The following is a 22,500-nucleotide window of genomic DNA, read 5'->3' as shown; positions in this document are numbered from 1 at the left end:
GAAGAGTACACCTTCCTCCTTCCCTGAGATAATAGACACATTCCTTCAGTGGAAGTCAGTATATCGCGCTCGTGGGATATACCTTCCCTGGGATAATAGACACATTCCTTCAGTGTAAGTCAGTATAGTGCACGTGAGATACACCTTCCTGCTTCCCTGGGATAATAGACACATTCCTTCAGTGGAAGTCAGTATATTGCACGTGGGATACACATTCTTGCTTCCCTGTGATAATAGACACATTCCTTCAGTGTAAGTCAGTATAGTGCTCGTGGGATACACATTCCTGCTTCCCTGTGATAATAGACACATTCCTCCTGTGGAAGTCAGTATAGTGCTCGTGGGATACACCTTCCTGCTTCCCTGGGATAACAGACACATTCCTTCAGTGGAAGTCAGTATAGTGACTTACTTGACTTATTCCTGTAGACTCCCTGTGGAGCATAGGGCCGCAGTCAGTATAGTGCTCGTGGGATATACCTTCTTGCTTCCCTGGGATAATAGACACATTCCTTCAGTGGAAGTCAGTATAGTGCTCGTGGGATACACATTCCTGCTTCCCTGTGATAATAGACACATTCCTTCAGTGGAAGTCAGTATAGTGCACGTGGGATACACATTCCTGCTTCCCTGTGATAATAGACACATTCCTCCTGTGGAAGTCAGTATAGTGCTCGTGGGATACACCTTCCTGCTTCCCTGGGATAATAGACACATTCCTTCAGTGGAAGTCAGTATAGTGCTCGTGGGATACACCTTCCTGCTTCCCTGGGATAATAGACACATTCCTTCAGTGGAAGTCAGTATAGTGCTCGTGGGATACACCTTCCTGCTTCCCTGGGATAATAGACACATTCCTTCAGTGGAAGTCAGTATAGTGCTCGTGGGATACACCTTCCTGCTTCCCTGGGATAATAGACACATTCCTTCAGTGGAAGTCAGTATAGTGCTCGTGGGATACACCTTCCTCCTTCCCTCGGATAATAGACACATTCCGAAAATAACGGTCGGGTTTGAATGCTTTGTGAAAGAGTAAATACCCTTGCTTTTTACTGGGACAAACATTGGAGGGGATAATCACTAGCGAGGAGTGTGTCGGAAACGCGTAGACAGGAGCACGAAGTTATTTGTCAGAGGAAAAGCAAGGGTATTCACTTTTTCAAAAGCCATACAAGCCCGACGGAGTTATTTCCGAAAGTCGTCTATTGTGCAATCAATCAATCAATCAATATGAGGCTTATATCGCGCGTATTCCGTGGGTACAGTAAGCGCAGGGATTTTTTTATTTTTTATATATTTTTTATTTTTTTGCAATTAATATCGCGCACATATTCAAGGCGCAGGGATTTATTTATGCCGTGTGAGATGAAATTTTTTTTACACAATACATCACGCATTCACATCGGCCAGCAGATCGCAGCCATTTCGGCGCATATCCTACTTTTCGCGGCCTATTATTCCAAGTCACACGGGTATTTTGGTGGACATTTTTATCTACGCCTTTACAATTTTGCCAGGAAAGACCCTTTTGTCAATCGTGGGATCTTTAACGTGCACACCCCAATGTAGTGTACACGAAGGGACCTCGGTTTTTCGTCTCATCCGAAAGACTAGCACTTGAACCCACCACCTAGGTTAGGAAGCACCTTATTCCCACATAGACAAAGCCCTGAAATGTCGGAAAATGTTGTCCTTCAAGGCATCTGAGCCTTGAAGGACAACATCATCCGACATTTTAGGGCCTTGTCTGTGTGGGAATAAGGTGCTTGTACAACTGTCGTTTGAAAGTTGTTGTTGTGCTAGGCTTTTTTTTTTTAGAGTGTGCAGAAATGAATTCTAGACCAATTATTCTGAGCATGCTAAACCAGTCTTAAATAAATCAATACGTGGTAAAGATTGTAATATCGTTTTGGAGCCATACCTATCTGTTGATTCGATACTGTAAATAATGCTGCACCGCGATGTGACATCCATACTGCCGTATTAAAATCCATCTGTCGCGAAAGTGGTAGAATATTTAATACATGCAACTGAAATTGTTCATCCGTTGGGAGTGTGGCATCTGGCGATATGCGTTATATGGCACGGCGATGAAGAGGCCCTAATTTCTTAATATAAATGTAATAATAATAATAATAATAAAGTGTATTTATATTGCGCCTATCCCTTTCAAAAAACAAAAATATTTGGCTCTAAGCGCATTACAACATGTGTAGGGACTTGGTACAATCAAGTCTGACAAATACAATAACACAATATACAGTCGGTCTCTTGGGTAAAAATGGGAAAAGCAGCTTCGACATTTAAACACTGCCACTAAAAAATCCTCTAACAATGCATACTGCTTTACAATATAAAATATGCATTTATGTATAAATAGGAATTTAAAAAGGTTCTTATGATAAAAACTAACTAGCGAACGACGAAGAAGAAGAAGAATAAAACTATCAATGTCAATGTATAACAAGTCATTCAACGTAAATGGCTAAAGAACAACAACAAAGCAATGATGATAAAACAGTTATACTCAATGGCTAATAACGAGGCAGAACTAAATAGTATCGACACAAGATTAAAACAAAACATATTCCTGGAGACACATTTATACATGTATCAAATAAAAATATACAAAATACAGCCCTCGCACACTCGCACACACACGCCAAGGCACGTGTAGTCGCACTCATACACCGCGACAGCTATCGCGCGCACGTACAAGGAACAAAAACACGGAAATAAACAAGGAAACAGGCACATGAAATAGCAACCCGTCCCCAGCCGGCCCACAGCGCGCTACGATGGCAAGTGACCCCTCTCCTCAATGTGGCAGATACTGAACAGGCTAGGCGTCGAAGTATTGCCGGAAGAGGTGTGTTTTTAGAGAGGACTTGAAGGAGAGGAGAGAGGTAGAAAGGCGGACAGACATGGGCAGAGAGTTCCAAATAGAGGGAGCTGTGTAGATAAAAGCGCGCTTGCCGAAAGCGTTCAGTTTGATGCGTGGGACAACAAGGTGCCCTGCGTCAGCGGATCTGAGGTTACGTGTGGGGACGTGTGGCTTTAAGAGCGAAGACAGGTAAGAAGGGGCAGAGTCGTCGTGAAGGCTACGGTAACACAGGGTAGCTATTTTATATGTTATGCGTGCTTTGATTGGTAGCCAGTGAAGGGTCATGAGGAGAGGGGTGACATGGTCGCGCTTGCGCTTGCGCAGCACAAGACGTGCTGCATTGTTCATGATGCGCTGTAGGCGGTCTAGCTTGGCGTCTGGGAGGCCGGCTAGGAGCGAGTTGCAGTAATCCAGTCTCGACAAAATAAAAGCCGAAACCAGTGTCTTGGTTGCGTCGAGGGAAAGAAGGTGTCTGATTTGGCTAATCCTCCGCATTTCAAGAAAGGCGGTTCTGCAGAGTGAGTTGATGTGGGCGTCCATTGACAGGCTACTGTCAAGGTGGACACCCAGGTTTTTCACTTTGCTGCTGAATGTGACTGTGGTATCAGAAAGCGTAAGACTGGATGTTTCTGAAAGAAGCTTTAAGTTTGATTGTTTGCCAACTGGCATGATCTCTGTCTTATCATCGTTCATCTTGAGCTTGTTGACTGTCATCCACTGTTTGATGTGATCGCTGCATGATTCTATTGACTGCACTAACTCTGTAAACTGTTTGGTGTGTGCGGATTTTTGTAGTTGAGTGTCGTCTGCGAACATGTGGTACAGGACATTGTGGTGCTTTATGACTTTGCCTAACGGCTGCATGTACATAGTGAATAACACTGGCCCTAACACAGATCCTTGTGGGACTCCATACTTTAGTATGGTGTCCTCGGAGTGCCTATTTTGGATCACAACAGCCTGAGTGCGTCCAGTCAGGTAGGAGCAGAACCACCCCAGAGCCGTGCCTGTTATGCCGAATGTGGTGTTCAACCTTGCCAGCAGTATATCGTGGTCGATGGTGTCGAACGCTGCGGATAGGTCCAACAGGGCCAGAAGCGAAACAGAGCCGCTGTCACAGGCAGTGAGAAGATCATTCGCTACCTTAAGTAGGGCTGTTTCAGTGCTGTGATCTGCGCGGTAGGCGGACTGTAATGGTTCAACCATACCTGTCTTAGCAAGATGCTCTGACAATTGGGCCAAAACAACCTTTTCAAGGACTTTCGAAACAAAAGGCAAATTAGAGACAGGGCGGTAGTTCTTAAAAGTGTTGATGTCAAGGTTAGCTTTTTTCAGGAGGGGAGTGACTACTGCATGCTTAAAAGAAGGGGGTACTTGACCGGATGTGAGGGATTGATTTATGATATCAGTAATGACAGGGAGTAATTCCTCTAGACACTCGCTTAATAGCTCTGAAGGAATTGGGTCGAGAATACAGGATTTGGGTGGAGCTTTTTCAATGATCTTCTTCACTTGTTCTTTAGTGACAGGGGAAAAATCGGTGAGGTGGGCGCCGTGAAATGGCGCATGCTCTGGATGCCCAGGAGCAGCATCAAGCTCGACTCGGATCTTCTCGATTTTTTCGGCAAAAAAGTCCCCAAACTTATCTGGAAGGTCATGAAGAGGGACGGAGTTTGGGAGCTTTTTATTTTGAGTTTTACCGAGGAGTTGCCCTGTGATCAGGAAGAGTTCTTTGCTGGAGGTGCTGTTCTCGATTTTCTGAGAAATAAACTGGTGTCTGTTCTTATCCACCATCTCTTTGACGGCCTCTCGATGAAAAGCAAAGATTTGCCTGTGGACCGTGAGAGCCGATTTCCTCCACTCTCTCTCAGCGCGACGCCGATCTTGCTTGGCTGTTGAGACCTCCGGCGTAAGCCAAGGTGCCGAGGGTCTGTCGGTGACTGTGCGTGTGGTGAGAGGGGCGTGCTTGTCCAGAATCCGGCGCAGGTCGCTGTTGTAGCTGGACACGAGGTCATGTCTGTCTAACTGGAGTGCTCTGACGTCATCCTTCAGTGCTGCCATGTCGATCCGCTTCATGTTGCGCGAGGTGACGACTCGTCTGGCAGGGCCTGGCTTCTGAAGGTCAAAGCTGAAAGAAATGACGAAGTGGTCGGAGATCAACATGTCCTGCACAATCAGGTCTAAGACGCCGACGTCCCCACCGACCACCACCCAGTCAAGGGTGTGTCCACGACGATGCGTCGGCCTGTCTACCAGCTGGGATAAGTTGAGAGTGGGGAGCAGTGTTTTCAGCGTGTTAACGTTCAAGTCCGACTGTGAGTCATAATGAAGGTTGATGTCTCCGACAACTACAAGATTACAGTGCAAATTGGCGTATTCGTCTAAAAGCTCTGTGAACTCAGCCAAAAACTGCGGAGTAGATAGTTTGTTCTTTTTATTGGGGGGAGGGCGGTATACACAAAGAAATGTAACTGCAACAATCCCATAAAGTTGAGGAGTAATTAATGTGAGGCATTATGTGTTGGTAATAATTTAAATTGAGTGTTGAAAAATCTGCGTACTTTTTTTTCAATTGCGGGCGGGGATATAGCTCAGTTGGTAGCGCGCTGGATTTGTATTCAGTTGGCCGCTGTCAGCGCGAGTTCGATCCCAGGTTCGGCGGAAATTTATTTCACAGAGTCAACTTTGTGTGCAGACTCTCTACGGTGTCCGAACCACCCCCCGTGTATACTACATTGGGTGTGCACGTTAAAGATCCCACGATTGACAAAAGGGTCTTTCCTGGCAAAATTGCTTAGGCACAGTTAATAATTGTCTACCATACCCGTGTAACTTGGAATAAGGCCGTGAAAGGTAAATATGCGCCGACATGGCTGCAATCTACTGGCCGTATAAAATTTCATCTCACACGGCATCACTGCAGAGCGCCTAGAACTGTACCCACAGAATATGCGCGATATAAGCCTCATTGATTGATTGAATAAGAATAAACTGTCTGATGACATCTTAAAATGTCAATGTAACCAGTTAGAACCCTCATCGGCGATTTCTGAAGAGGAATAAAGAGGGAATTGAATTAAACTTTATTTAACAAGGATTAAGATTTAAGGCTACGCCTTTTCTTACAATCTGTCCTTGCGACGCATAGACACACAATTATATAATAAAAAAATTAAAATTTAAAAATTTAAAAAGTTAAACAACAAAAGGAGGTCGGAAAACTTCAGCACGTGATAATAAAGATGACGAGGATGATGCTGATGACGATGATGATGATGATAATGATGATGATGATGATGATGATGATGAAGATGAGGCATGAAGAGCATACATATGTGGTTATTTATAAAATCAAATGCATACTATGCAGGTAATTATAAATACAAGCTGGTAGCAATCGAACATGTAGCAATAGTACAACACAAATATGTTCAGAATATACAAAGCACAGGATATCTTTGACGTAATACTAAGTGTGGTAAATCAAAAGGCGTTAAACTACTCAGACATTAAGTGGTTTTTAACACATTTTTAAAAACTTTTTAATGACCTTAAGTGCTTAAAGGATGATGGAAGTGAATTCCAAACTGAAGTACCCGAAAAAGCAAGACTGGTCTCATACAGGTCAATTCGTGGAATCGGTGGAATCAAGTTGACCGACCCATATCTGTGGGTAGCTTTATTAAATAATGATGTAATGTAAATCGTCACTTTACCGTAATACAATTTATGCATGAAAATGGCTTTGTTTAACTTGAGATGCTTTTCCAGTGGAAGAAAGTTAAGCATTTTTAATTTCATATCTGTTGATGCATTATCCTTTACGATGAGTTTGGCCGAGCGACGATAGAGAGAGTCTAACTTTTTCAAGTGGACATCACTGCTGCCATCCCAGAGCGTCGAAACATAATTTATGTAAGGCATTACATTAGCATGGTGGAACATTTCCAGAGTCCTTCTGTCCGTAAATTGCTTTAACTTGGATAGGAGGAAAACGTTCTTGGCTACTTTCTTGCAAATATGCTGTAAATGTGCCTGCCACTTGAATTCACAATCAATAATTACCCCTAAAACGCGATGCTGTTGAACGTGTTCAATTGTTTGCGTGTACCAATAGTAAGATTTAGTTTGAGTGGAGAAATCTGGTGATTTTGTCTGGTTGCAATTACCATACTTTTAGTTTTTATTGGATGGACAAGCATAGCATTAGCACTACACCAGTTATTTACATCGTTTAAAGCTGTTTGAAGGGAGGACTCTATTACTGGAACAGACTTTCCACTTGCACGAAGAGAAGAATTGTCAGCAAAAAAATTACTTCTTACATTACTATCAGAAATGTGCAGTGGCAGATCATTGATATACAGACAGAACAAGATCGGCCCAAGCACTGAACCTTGAGGCATCCCGCATTTCACAGTCTCCTCAGTAGATATTTTACAGTTTAGGGCAGTATATTGAGATCTGTCATGTAAATAGGAAGCAAAGAAGTAACACACGGAACTGTTTCTGACATACAACTGTAATTTCTTCAATAGAATTGAATGATCAACAAGATCAAATGCTTTTTTAAAGTCGAGAAACACAGCACCACTGATTTCAGATCGGTTTGTTGCAGACAACCAGGTGTCGCATAGCGTGGTAAGGGCGCTGTGACAAGAGTGATTTGTTCGAAAACCAGACTGAAATTGATGGAAAAGGTTTCTGCTTTCTATGTACGCGAGCAAATGTTTGTGAATATGTTTTTCCAATGGTTTGGATAAAATGGGTAATAAGGAAATTGGTCTAAAGTTATTTGGGTCAGATACATTTCCGCCTTTATGGAGTGGAATTACTTTTGCTCTCTTTACTCTAGGTACAGTATTTTGCTTTATGGAGAGATTATGCACATAGGTGAGTTGTTCCCAAAGCTAGTTTGGTCAAGTAAGGAGGAATCCTAACAGGACCCATGGACTTTTTATTCTCAAGGCCTTCTAGCACCTTACCTACCTCATGCACTGCCATGTCTGGAATAGTAAAAAAAATCGTCTGGTTTACATTTCTGATTACAAAAATCATATAATTTTGAGAAAGAGACTTCAATGTCAGAATCAGGACTAGGGGAGAGAGGGAGAGGGAGGGAGGGAGAGAGAGAGAGAGAGAGAGAGAGAGAGAGAGAGAGAAAGAGAGAGAGAGAAAGAGAGAGAGAGAGAAAGAGAGAGAGAGAGAAAGAGAGAGAGAGAGAGAAAGAGAGAAAAAGAGAGAGAGAGAAAGAGAGAGAAAAAGAGAGAGAGAAAGGGGGGGATAGAGAGAGAGAGAGAGAGAGAGAGAGAGAGAGAGAACTCAGAACTCAGAAAGTTTATTGTATAGGCCAACTGACCCGTTACAACCGGTGCATATATCAAACATGACAGCCTCTCTCTCTCTCTCTCTCTCTCTCTCTCTCTCTCTCTCTCTCTCTCTCTCTCACTCTCTCTCTCTCTCTCTCTCTCTCACACACATACACACAAACATTCTGGCTTTCACTCCTTCTCACACACACACACACACACATACGTGTCTGAGGGGGGGATCTCTGGACATTAGCCGCAAAGAAAAATGTGTTATATCTGGACTTGTTTATTGCTAAAGCTACAGAAACGGAGTGCGAGTATAAACATGTGTCGGACTTTAAGAATACTTTTTGAGAATTTTTTTTTTTAAAACACTCATTATTGAAAGTTACACACCCAAAAATAGAGATTCTGAAACACGTGTTATATCTGGACATCCGCCACCTAAAAGTGAATGATAGCCGGACATAATTATGACCGGAAAGCTGTAAATACTATCAACTTTATCAAAATAGCGTTACATATGCGTGGTAGTACAAAAAAGCTACCAGTAATCCAGAATTATTAAAAAAAAAAATAGGAGGTGGGGGTAATTTTTTTTTTTTTTTTTTTTTTTTTGCGCATGAAAAGACTTAAGGCCATATTCTCGTTACAAACCCGGGGGGGGGGGGGGGGGGGGGGGGGGAAGGGGGGGTATTTTTTTTTTTTTTTTTTTTTTTTTTTTTTCGCATGAAAAGACTTTAGGCCGGATTTTTGTTACAAAACCAAAGCTTAGTTTAAAAAATAAAAAAATAAAAAAAAATTTTAAATAAAAAAAAAAAATTTTTTTTTAAATAAAAAAAAAAAAAAATTTAACCTAATAAGAATGTTTGTTAGCATGAATTAAGGTCGTGTCACAATTTTTCAACCAAGACAAAAATTTGTATTTAGAAAATTATATTCGGAATAATTTTCAATCTTTTTTTTTTTTTTTTTTTGCGCATGAAAAGACTTTAGGCCGGATTTTCGTTACAAAACCAAAGCTTAGTTTAAAAAAAAAATTAAAAAAAAATTTTAAATAAAAAAAAATATTTTTTTTTTAAATAAAAAAAAATAAAAAAAATTTAACCTAATAAGAATGTTTGTTAGCATGAATTAAGGTCGTGTCGCAATTTTTCAACCAAGACAAAAATTTTTATTTAGAAAATTATATTCGGAATAATTTTCAATCTTTTAAATTTGTGTGTGTTAAAATTAAATGGCGGGATGGGGTGTTGGTAACCAAACCAACACTTTATTTCGCAAAGCTAGCGTGCGCAGCTAGAGATTGTATTCTTTGATTTTGAATTTTTGTTTGTTTGTTTGCTTAACGCCCAGCCGACCACGAAGGGCCATATCAGGGCGGTGCTGCTTTGACATATAACGTGCGCCACACACAAGACAGAAGTCGCAGCACAGGCTTCATGTCTCACCCAGTCACATTATTCTGACACCGGACCAACCAGTCCTAGCACTAACCCCATAATGCCAGACGCCAGGCGGAGCAGCCACTAGATTGCCAATTTTAAAGTCTTAGGTATGACCCGGCCGGGGTTCGAACCCACGACCTCCCGATCACGGGGCGGACGCCTTACTTCATTGTCTGTTTGATATGAGGATCGATACTTGATCTTTTTATCGTGCTTTAAAAGATTCAAGGATTGTTTGCGTTTGCTTGATCACACTAAACGGACTGGGTGGCCGAGTGGTAACGCACTTGCGCTCGGAAGCAAGAGGTTGCGAGTTCGACCCTGGGTCAGGGCGTTAGCAATTTTCTCCCCCCTTTCCTAACCTAGGTGGTGGGTTCAAGTGCTAGTCTTTCGGATGAGACGAAAAACCGAGGTCCCTTCGTGTACACTACATTGGGGTGTGCACGTTAAAGATCCCACGATTGTCAAAAGGGTCTTTCCTGGCAAAATTGCATAGGCATAGATAACAAAATTGTCCACCAAAATACCCGTGTGACTTGGAATAATAGGCCGTAAAAAGTAGGATATGCGCCGAAATGGCTGCGATCTGCTGGTCGATGTGAATGCGTGATGTATTGTGTAAAAAATTCTATCTCACACGGCATAAATAGATCCCTGCGCCTCGAGTCAGAGTCTGGAGATACGCGCGCGATATAAGACTTGAATCATATAACTAAGAACACGAGAGACTAAAAACACGAACACGCTATATTCCAACATCGGACGACTACCATTCGTGAATAACTTGATGGTTGAAAATGCAGATCTGCTAATATGCACTGCCATTACTTGTTTAAGACATGCACGGATCATATCACAAACGTGTGCTACTCCCTATAACTGAAACGTTAAAGCACCCTCACAAAAACACACTAGTAATTAATATCACAGTGGGAAGTATCCTCTTGAGCTTATACTTTAAAACGCTATTTAGCTTTGGTTCCTCAATGTTTGTTTGATGTTTGTTTGTTTTCAGGAGGGGGGAGGGAGAGAGAGAGAGAGAGAGAGAGAGAGAGAGAGAGAGAGAGAGAGAGAGAGAGAGAGAGAGAGAGAGAGAGAGAGAGAGCATGAGTAACCATTGAATGCCATTTTCAGGTGTCATTTTTTCTTACTTGTTAATGTTTTGATTTCAAGGGAAATTGTGTTTTGATTTCAAGGGAAATTGTTTTTTGATGGTTACAAAATATAATGATTACACTTACAGGTGAATGACACAACGTATCCTGTTCCCTGCCACACACAGTCTTCAGTTCTTTGTCACTCATAGTGTTGAATTTACTGTCACAAACACACTCACAGCCACAGTCACACACCCTCACTTGGCGAAAACAGACTTTCTTTCTTTATTTGGTGTTTAACGTCGTTTTCAACCACGAAGGTTATATCGCGACGGGGAAAGGGGGGGAGATGGGATAGAGCCACTTGTCAATTGTTTCTTGTTCACAAAAGCACTAATCAAAAATTTGCTCCAGGGGCTTGCAACGTAGTACAATATATTACCTTACTGGGAGAATGCAAGTTTCCAGTAAAAAGGACTTAACATTTCTTACATACTGCTTGACTAAAATCTTTACAAAAATTGACTATATTCTATACAAGAAACACTTAACAAGGGTAAAAGGAGAAACAGAATCCGTTAGTCGCCTCTTACCACATGCTGGGGAGCATCGGGTAAATTCTTTCTCGTCCCAACCAATATGGGACTCCCCCTAACCCGCGGGGGTAGCGAAAACAAACACAATTCTCAAGAATCAAGTAAGCAACATATATTTTGCAAACCATAATCTGTACTGAGGTTCAATGGGAACCACATTTTTAAAGCAAAAGTTTAAAACAACACAAGAAGACTTAAAAATGTTTTCCTACTGGACAGAGCAAATACACGTAACAATGCTGCGGGTCCATACAAAAGTCATGATCAATGGGAGTTATCCACAACCCAGACAATCTCATACAAAGGACAGCTGTCATGACATCTGTCAGTGCAGACGTCCACATATTTACACCAAAAAGAAACAAGGTGAACCAGAAAACAAGAAGAGCAAACGCTCGATCGAGTCACTTTCGCAGTTCTGAATATTATATGAGGCATCAGATGGACAGGAAGAAATTGCTATTCACAACACAATGAGTCACGTTCACATAAAATTTGAGCCCGGTCACTTTTATAGTTTCCGAGAAAAGCCCAACGTTAAGTTGTGTGTTGCCGAACAGAAAAGGCTAGTTATCTCCCTTGTTTTTCTGATAACGTTCGTAAAAGGCTACAGATGTAAATACTTTGATGTAAAGAATAATCCTACAAAGTTTCAATCACATCCGATGAACTTTGTCAAAGATATAAAATGTCTAATTTTTCCTTTGACGCTGACCTGTGACCTTGAAAAAGGTCAAAGGTCAACGAAACCATCGTTAAAGTGTAGAGGTCATTGGAGGTCACGACTAAACAAAATATGAGCCCGATCGCTTTGATAGTTTCCGAGAAAAGATATAAAATGTCTAATTTTTCCTTTGACGCTGACCTGTGACCTTGAAAAAGGTCAAAGGTCAACGAAACCATCGTTAAAGTGTAGAGGTCATTGGAGGTCACGACTAAACAAAATATGAGCCCGATCGCTTTGATAGTTTCCGAGAAAAGTCCAACGTTAAGGTGGTGTCTACGGACGGCCGGCCAGACGGCCGGCCGGACAGACTAACACTGACCGATTACATAGAGTCACTTTTTCTCAAGTGACTCAAAAATCATGAAACATAATCAAGTGATACTGTAATCCGAATCAATTTTCACTTCAAAATTTGTGTCATACCAAATGTTTAGAGCAAAAGTTTAAAACAACACAAGAGATTTGAAAAGGTTTTCCAACTGCATGGGTGGGAGCAAAAAATCTGTGCTTTACGAAAAAAAAAAGTGTATGACCGGGGGGCTTGTAACCACTTTGCTTGTCGACAAAAATATTTCTTTTAACTTCCCTCAAAGTATTAAACAATGGCGACTGCACGTGAGAGGGAACAATAAAGAGACCAAAAAGCAATGTACTCACGTTAAAATGACGAACACGGAACAAATAACAGGGACGTTTCGACCTAAGGGTCTTCTTCAGGCACAAAAACACAAAAGTACACACACAAAAAAGAAGAAGAAAGACGATAGAACAAATAAAGAGGAGAACAACTGACAAAAGAACTGCACTGCACAAACCAAAGTGCAGTTTTCCCTCAAAGTGACAGGAAACTGCGGGAAATGGAATTAATATTACAGTAGGAAGTAACAGTTAAATTTAGTACATGTGCTTCATGTGTTCTTTTCATTTGCCACTTTATCTTTAATTTGGGTCCAGGATCTCCCTTCCAGTGTTTGGCTGCCTGCAATGCCCAACAAAATTTGTTTCTTTCCTGGAAGCTTTCCTCCCAAAATGGAAGCTTGAAAAAGCTTCCTCACGGCCTTCTCTTCTTCTCTCGAGAACTTGCTGTAGTTCCCTGAAACAGAAATTGACAGCTGTTCCTCAAAATGCCTTTGTTGTACATGCTAAAGACTACAAAAAATGAGCACCCAAAAAATCACACCTTCCATGGAGACAATAACGTACAAAATACAAAATAAAAAACAATACTGACAAAAATACATAATTCCCAGGCCTTCAAAGTGAGAGGAAAAGAAAAAAAACAGAATGATACAGCTAACGGGCGGGGATATAGCTCAGTTGGTAGCGCGCTGGATTTGTATTCAGTTGGCCGCTGTCAGCGTGAGTTCGATCCCAGGTTCGGCGGAAATTTATTTCACAGAGTCAACTTTGTGTGCAGACTCTCTTCGGTGTCCGAACCTCCCCCCGTGTACACTACATTGGGTGTGCACGTTAAAGATCCCACGATTGACAAAAGGGTCTTTCCTGGCAAAATTGCTTAGGCACAGTTAATAATTGTCTACCTATACCCGTGTGACTTGGAATAATAGGCCGTGAAAGGTAAATATGCGCCGAAATGGCTGCAATCTACTGGCCGTATAAAATTTCATCTCACACGGCATCACTGCAGAGCGCCTAGAACTGTACCCACGGAATATGCGCGATATAAGACTCATTGATTGATTGAACAGAGCTAACCATATCTAAAACATAGCTAAACGACTCCCAACATGAAAAAATGGTTATTTTGAGTCCCCGGCCCCCTTCAGTGAATCTGGATCACATTTTGTAAAACCGCAACAAACATTATTGAGTTTTTGGAGCGCTGTGGCAACTTTAAAAATTTTAATTTGACCCCTACCTTGTTTTAATGACTGCCAGATTACCTAACGACTTCTGAATCACACACACATTGAAAGCATTGACAAGGTTTTTGATGATGATTAAATGTTATAATTAGCTCATTAATATAAATTTGGAAGCAAGCAAAGCTCGCTGTCCACTATTTCTTGCTGGAGGGCATAGAAAGGTAAAACAAGAAGGGCAAAGCCCATACGACTCACATGCTTTACACATTTTTCCTACCAAAATACATGTGACCTTGACCCAAGGTCAAGGTCATCCAAGGTCATGCAACACAAAGCTGTTAATTCAAGACATAGGAAGTACAATGGTGCTTATTGGCTTTTTCTACCATGAGATATGGTCACTTTTAGTGGTTCACTACCTTATTTTGGTCACATTTCATAAGGGTCAAAGTGACCTTGACCTTGATCATATGTGACCAAATGTGTCTCATGAAGAAAGCATAACATGTGCCCCACATAATTTTTAAGTTTGAAACAGTTATCTTCCATAGTTCAGGGTCAAGGTCACTTCAAAATATGTATACAATCCAACTTTGAAGAGCTCCTGTGACCTTGACCTTGAAGCAAGGTAAACCAAACTGGTATCAAAAGATGGGGCTTACTTTGCCCTATATATCATATATAGGTGAGGTATTCAATCTCAAAAACTTCAGAGAAAATGGGAAAAATGTGAAAAATAGCTGTTTTTTAGGCAACATTTATGGCCCCTGCGACCTTGACCTTGAAGCAAGGTCAAGATGCTATGTATGTTTTTTGGGGCCTTGTCATCATACACCATCTTGCCAAATTTGGTACTGATAGACTGAATAGTGTCCAAGAAATATCCAACGTTAAAGTTTTCCGGACGGACGGACGTCCGGACGACTCGGGTGAGTACATAGACTCACTTTTGCTTCGCATGTGAGTAAAAAAAAAAACCACCATGTTGGTTGGATTTAAAAATTATTTTGTGGGGTGTGTATTAATACAAGGAAATGGAACGAATATGATAAAATAAAATAATCAACAAGAACAACCCAAAAATCAATGAGACCATGAATTGCATCAAAGACAGGTTAGAATTTGTGTAGTGTGACTCCTCTTTTATGGTGCATTACACTGAAGAGCACTGAAGAGCAACCGCCCTGATATTATACGTTATTTGCGTTTTTGACCAAAATATGACATTTTACACACATCTCGACAGTCATTGTTCACCTCGACTGCTAGCGCAGTCTCGGAGAACAATGACTGTCTTGATCTGTGTAAAATGTCATATTTTGGTCAAAAACGCAAATAACATTTATTTATCGATTGCATTCCTTTCAGGTACTGACTTTGATGTTTTAACGATTGAACGAGCACACACACACTTGCAATCAAACACATAAGCTTCATATTTGGGCGTTTCAGGTTGGCCGAAACTTCAAAGGAACTACAAAACACACGTCATGTACTGACTTTGTTGTTGTTTTGACATTGAACAGCACACACACATGCAATCAAACACATGACGTGTGTTTTGTAGTTCCTTTGAAGTTTCGGTCAACCTGAAACGCCAAAATATGAAGTTTTGTATGCCTCTGACGTCACATGGCTCAAAGAAGGGAAATCCAATGTCCAATCGATACATAACCCTTTGTGGTGGACTGGGCATTAAGCAAACATACAAACAAAGAGACTGAAGAGCGCAAGTCTGCTGTATGTACACTGAGCACAAAAAGTTAAGTTCTGTGAAATTTGGAGAGCCTGCAGCTACCCAGCAAAAACACCATTAAAACCATTGATTTTTTGCTGTTTTTCAGTTTTGTGGTCGCTCTGTTTTACACACTAGATCAGCCTGACAGCGCGACAGATTTGAACGAAATTTGTATGAACCATTAGGTAAGACACCAAATAAACTTTCGAATGTAAAAAATGTAAAATATTCAGTTTAAGTCACTGTTTCAACGGTTGAAAGTGAATCAAGCCATCAAAAAACACAATTTTTGAGAGTAGATGTGGTCACGGACCAGTGACATCATACCCAGATATTGCTCAGATTCCAGAAACACATTTTTGAGCAGAAGAAAGACTGATTTTCAAATTCACGTATATTTCTGACCAAATAACTGCTGTTATCTGGGGTATACCATTGAAAAAAATATCCTTTACTTTTTTGTGCTCAGTGTATCAGTGCACGGCAATGAAAGTCACAAAGTTAAAAAGTGTGTGGAGTTGTACCTGCAATGTGTGGCCTCTCCGATGAGAGACCACATCCCTTTTAAGGCACAGTAAGCCTCCCGCAAACCATCAAAGACACACAGTACAAACACCCTTTTGTTTGAACACTCACCGCTTGAGAATATCTGAGGTGCCTTACGTAAAGAGCCAGCAATTTTCAATGAATTTATTTTTGCATGGTTTATCTAACGCCATAGCCATCGTGGACCCCGGGGTGTGATCAACTTTCCTTTTTTTTCACAATCTAGTCGTCAGTTTCTGATTTCAATGCGACTCGCCTTATCTGCATCAGAACATTATCGTGTAACTCTGAATCTAAAATGCAACAACGACTGCGAGTCACACAAACTTAACGGTGGAGTTTGGCTTCAAAGAAGCAAGTTCAATGCAAAAAATGTGTCTGCTTCGGGAAACACTTCTTTGCGTGACAAGCTTCCGGACTCCCTTTTTGTCCATTTTTCAAAACTTCGAGTTGTACTGATCTTTTTTTGATGAAAAACAAATCTTTTAGGATTAATGAATGCTTGTGTTACAAGTCGTCAATTTATTATTTAGATTTTAGTACTAGCGCCAAAAAGCGTCTGATTTTGGTACTAGACAATCCTGCAGGCCATGCAAAAATAAAATCTTAAAAAAATGCTAGCTCTTTACGGAGGGTACTTAGGATGTTCGCAAGCGGTGAGTGTTTAAATGAAAGGGTGTTTGTACTGTGCGTAAAAAACCTGGCAATGTCCGTTCAGAAACTGATAGTTTACGTAAACCAGAGTGTGCTGACGCTTTCTGTTGTCCATTTGTCTATTATCCCTACCAAAATTACCCGTCAACATGACAGGCCACCTTCAATTTAAGGACACTTCTGGCAAGTCATTGCAGGTACCCCTGTACTATCTTTTGCAATCAGTATATAAGAAAACTAGCTATTGTAGTCTAAAAATCAGTACTGGCACAATGGTGCACAAGTGCTTTCCATGACCACTTGTGATCTGGTTTAGCTCCTTGCAGGACACATACCAATTAATTCCGTCTCTGCCATGGTTTCGGATGATCAAGAGGGCCTGCGAGCGTTGGGGCTCCGGAAGAGCCTGGGCCGCAGCAACATCTGCCTCCTCGCTGTGGCTTTTTATGAGGTGCCGGTTGAGGTGTTGAGCAAAGTACTTTTCGCAGAAGATACAAAAGTATCGCTTGCCCTCTGTCTGGATTTTGACTCCTGAAACCCATGATACTTGAATAATGAAGTTGGAAACTACATCACAAAAGAAAGGAAAAAGAGGGGTTAGTTTAAAGGTCCTTATAATAATAACAAAATATATTATATATATATACAAGTGCCGACCTTCAACAGGGTCAGGACAGCATCCCCCCAACTATTAGAGAACAATTCCAAAATTCTTTCACAGTAACAAAAACTATGTTCCTTGTTTATAAAAAATAATGACACACCTTTTATTCGCAGTTATAGCAACAACAAAGAAAACTGCCTGAAATGGAAGAGGGGGAAGACCAAATTGAATCAAATCTTATTTTACAAGGTTTGTGGCATAAGCATTACAGAAATTCTTTCTTTTTCATACTACTCTAATCATATATACACACGGACATACAAATAGAACAGAGAGAGAAAGATAATGGTTTATATTACTAAGGCCACAGACCCATATACAAACCAATGGGGGTGAGAGAGAGAGAGAGAGAAAGAGAGAGAGAAAGAGAGAGAGAGAGAGAGAGAGAGAGAGAGAGATTGAGAGAGAGAAAGACAGAGAGAAAGAGACGGACAGTGAGAGAGAGAGAGAGAAAGATAGATGGGTTCTTTTTCCCAACTATTGGTTTTTTTGGGGGTACTCCTTTTTTTATGTCAGGTCGATTTGGGGGGTACCCTTGCTTGAGCATCGTCATGTGACCACTGTGAAAGAAATTTTTGATCAGGAAAAAAGTACCACAGAGTCAAGTGGGGTGCCTTTACTGGCCTAATAGGATTGAATGAAATGAAATGGGGATGAATGCCTTAAACATATTGCAGTAGAAGTTTAGGCAACTCTCATTCATCCCATAAACATTCTCAGTCACTGAAGACATGCGTGCATACCTTTGCTTGTATTTTCCTCCGGTGATGTCGGGCTTTTGGTACCTGCATACAGAATGAAAGTAAATTAAAACTTGTGCATGCTTAGTTTGAAATTGAACAGATCATGAACCAGGTACCAAAAATATATACCGGCACGGTTGGCCTAGTGGTAAGGTGTCCGCCCCGTGATTGGGAGGTCGTGGGTTCGAACCCCGGCCGGGTCATACCTAAGACTTTAAAATTGGCAATCTAGTGGCTGCTCCGCCTGGCGTCTGGCATTATGGGGTTAGTGCTAGGACTGGTTGGTCCGGTGTCAGAATAATGAGACTGAGTGAGACATGAAGCCTGTGCTGCGATTTCTGTCTTGTGTGTGGCGCACGTTATATGTCAAAGCAGCACCACCCTGATATGGCCCTTCGTGGTCGGCAAACAAACAAACAAACCAAAAAGATATAAACACCAAAACGCTTTTGTATGACGGCTTACTAGTGCCAGAACCTAAGGTTACCATTTTCACGTGAAAATTAGTAAATAACAGTGTTAATTACTTATTTTCAATTTTGCCTCGTTTTTGGTCACAGTAGTCGGACTTTAAGAGTCCGCACTGAGAGGCTACAACGTCCGTCAAACATCACTCTCACAATATTTCTGAAATATCTTTTAATAGAAGGCCTTATCGAGCAAGTTATCCGACGGGAAGATGCATGTCAGTTTTCTGCAATAGCACTTTCCTTAACGTTGTTTTGGGTAACTTAAAAAAGAATAATCGAGCCCAAAAACTTTTGAATCGAAGCTGCTTTTAGCAGACGGACTTTTGATCAGCTGTGCTCACACACTTTCACATATATCTTTCAATATAATTCCTTATTCGACAAGTTGTCAGGCAGACAGCTGTGCCTCATATTCATTTACACTACAACACTCATACATCTGCTTTGTAGTGTATTACTATTAGTGAAAGACAATTGATCCAAAAATGTTCGAATCGAGAGAGGAAAAATGGCGTGTGGCCGGACGTGTGCTAAAGGTCCGACCACTAGCAGACTGATCTGTTCGGTCTAGGCTAACACACTTTCACAAATGTCTTTCGATAGAATTCGTTATTCAACAAGTTGTCGGACACACAGTTGTATGTCACTGTTATCTACACTGTAACACATGCGTTCAGCTCTTATTGTTAATTTGCATCGGATTAATAGTCTACCAGCCAGCCTTCTATGTCATGTATGAAACCTGGAAATGACCCTGTTCCTGTAAATTTTTATGACGGAAATGTAATCTATAGGGTACGGAGAGTCAAATTAGCTTGGTTGCCTAAAGTTGCACTTTGGGAAATTCTCAGAATCCAAGATGGCCGCCCAACGGTCATCTTGAAGATGGTCAATATGTAACTTTTGATCCAGATGGGCTAAAGAGTCGTGTAATACCTCAATATAGGGTTTTTTGATGTCGGCGAGTTCATTTCTGAGGTTGGTTTGTCAATCCTGTCAACAGAATCCAAGATGGCCGCCAAGATGGCCGTCAAAATATATAAAAACACATTTCTCGCCATATCTGGGTTTCTAAAGCAGCAAGATTCATGATCTTAGTGCTGACCATGTTTCCAAAGGCTGGGAAGCCGTTCTGATATCACCCAGATGCAAGATGGCTGCCAAGATGGCAGGTAAACGTCATTCACGCTCAAATCAATGTCACACAAAAATAAGGAAAACGCCATATTGTTTGTCTTTTGTCTGAAAGAACATGTTAGCATCCAGTTAAAGAGGCAACTTTCAGAAAAGCCGATGGGTCTCGATGGTGGGGATGGACAGAAGGAGAGCAAGCACAAAGAGGAAGGTGAAAGAAGGCGAGCGATCGACGCAGCAGACCGGACGAAGATTGCAGAGGAACTGCAGAAGTACTCGCACCCTCTCATTGTTGAGTCCACTGCAGACCTGTTTACCCCCATAAGTGTTTTGGAGTAATGCTCAGCCCCAAAAATAGTAATCCTGGCACAAAAATAGTAATCATCCAGCATTCGTCGCTAATTACAACGCACATGACAACTGTGTCTGCGAAACGCAATCATGCACATATATCCATCATTCACAAACAAAACACATCAGTCAGTTTTTGTAGTCATCATAATTTCAAAGAAGATCACATCAAAAGCACATGCATCACTGATTCTTTTTCTTTTGCTCGTAGTAGGCCTTTTTCAGTGTGTCAAGCGCTTCTCTACTGTACTTGCGCTTGCCGAATGAGTGAGGGCGAGACTTCACCACTAGAATAAGGCTCTCCAGCGTCTCATCAGACAGACATGATCTCTGGTCAGTCCTGTGCTTTTTCACCCCATTTTGCCATTGAAAAAAACAATGCCAAACATGTGAATTGATAAAAAAAAAAAGATAAAAAAAATTAATATTTTTTTTATTTATGAAAATTGTAGTCTTGACACGGATAGCGGAATGGCGTATTTTTTGCAGAAAATCGTAATAAATTACGCCAAAATCGTAAGGGTAAACAGGTCTGCCACTGACCTGTACAACATCGTCAACGGGCAGATCGCGCCAGCAAAAGTAGGCCTAAATGTCCAAGATGCACTCAAGATCGGCAGCACTCAAAGTGAACAGTTCGCCGCTTCGCTTCACAGCACATTCCATGGCCCGATCGAGAGGAAAGTGAAGACCATGCAGGAGATGAAAAAGGTAGTGGTTGTGAAAGACAAGGCCATCTTTGACATTGAAACATTATTCGTACGGCTTCAGATCATTAGGCAACAACGTGGTGTGAAGGCGACAGACATCTTCAAGTACGAACTCAGTCCCGTACCTCCATCTCTCATCGACGAGTTCGGGAGTTTGAGGAAAGGAGACAAGGCTGTGCTCGTCAAGTGTCATGGTGTGCCGGTCAACAACGCACCTGCACCAGACGTGGTGCTGGTCGACTCCTGTACCATGTTGTGTGGCCAGTTGCGGGGACAGCAGGAGATTTTGTCGCGAGTTTCGGCGCTCGACTGAGCCGCTATCCTCCAGCAGCACAAAAACTGGTGTTGTTTGACAGGTACCATGAGAATCAGCCAACTGCGAAGGACCACGAGAGGATGAGGAGGGCAGGGGAAGGATCAAAGGACTTCCGTCTGACACCCACAACCCCCCTCCCACACAGAGAAGCTATCATGAAGAATGCCAACAACAAACGCCTCCTCAGCAACATCCTCTGTGGACATCCTCTGCAGAACAACGTGGAGCTTGTCAGCAGTTTCGATTGTCTTGTCACCCATGAGGAGGCGGATATCACGCTGTGCAGCTACATGCTGAAGGCTGCAGCAGGCGGGGCGGAGACGATCAGGGTGCTGTGTGATGACACTGATGTGTTCGTCCTTCTCGTGTACTTGGCATGGAGGAAGAGGATACAGAAGAGCATCCAGATGGAGAAATGGGACGGCACGGTGCTTGACATTCGCGCAACAGTGGACAAATTGGGGGACAAGTGTGGTCAGCTACTCGGCATGCACGCCTTATCGGGCTGCGACACCGTGTCGTACCCCTGTTACAAGGGCAAGAAGTCGGCGCTCAAGGTGCTTGGAAACAGCGACATCCTAGGCCTGCAAGATGTCCTTGGGGAGCCAGACGTCAGTCATGACCAACTTAAGGCCACTGCCGACTCATTCTTCCTCGCGCTGTACAGTCAGAAGAAGGCCAAGTCCCGCAATGGTGCAAGATCCAGACTGTATCTGGGCAGGAAGAAACCACCACCTTTGAAGAGGCTACCACCAACCGATTGCAACCTGAGGCTGCATGCTCTCCGAGCACATCTGCAGATGATGTTGTGGAAAGCAGCAGACCATAAAGATCCACCAGCCGAGGCTCATGATATCCGCTGCTTCGGATGGGATATCGATGAATCTGGTGCTGTGACACAATCGCTGTCTAATGCGCCGATAGCACCGCAGCAGCTCTCAGATGTCGTGAGCTGTAGTTGCAGCGCCGAGGGGAAAGCGTGCAGCGAGAAGAAGTGCAGTTGCCACAGTGGGAGACTTACGTGCACTGAATACTGTTATTGCGAGGGAGGAGATGGCTGCTGCAGCGCTTACACGAAGCATGAGCCTGTGGTGGAGGAGGAGAGGAAGGAGGAGGAAGAAGAGGAGGAAGAGGAGGAGGAGGAGGAAAGGAAAGAAGAGAGGAGGAGTTTGTTGAAGACGACCAGTAAGACGAGAAAGAAGCTGACATTGAAGAAGGAGATATGGTTTCAAAGTTTGAATCGTTTGTTTTGCTGTAAAGCAAGAGCAGTAGAGTTCTATTTCG

The 22,500-nt window shown here is 42.1% G+C and overlaps 2 long non-coding RNA genes across 2 annotated transcripts in view; both read right to left on the bottom strand.

Moving 5' to 3' along the window:
- Positions 1–22,500, bottom strand: part of LOC138973272 (uncharacterized) — a 253,426-nt gene that overhangs the window by 138,613 nt on the left and 92,313 nt on the right. The gene's annotated exons all lie outside the window — the stretch shown is intronic.
- LOC138973271 (uncharacterized) lies at positions 11,012–19,132 on the bottom strand. Its single transcript, XR_011457944.1, has 3 exons — positions 18,236–19,132; positions 17,164–17,359; positions 11,012–13,157 (listed from the first exon to the last, which is right to left on the bottom strand). It is a non-coding gene; the product is annotated as an uncharacterized lncRNA (long non-coding RNA).

The sequence above is a fragment of the Littorina saxatilis genome, linkage group LG8 (assembly GCF_037325665.1).
Source record: "Littorina saxatilis isolate snail1 linkage group LG8, US_GU_Lsax_2.0, whole genome shotgun sequence".
Lineage (NCBI taxonomy): Eukaryota > Metazoa > Mollusca > Gastropoda > Littorinimorpha > Littorinidae > Littorina > Littorina saxatilis.
Note: the sequence above shows the minus strand (reverse complement) of the source record. Positions and strands in the feature narration are given on the sequence as shown.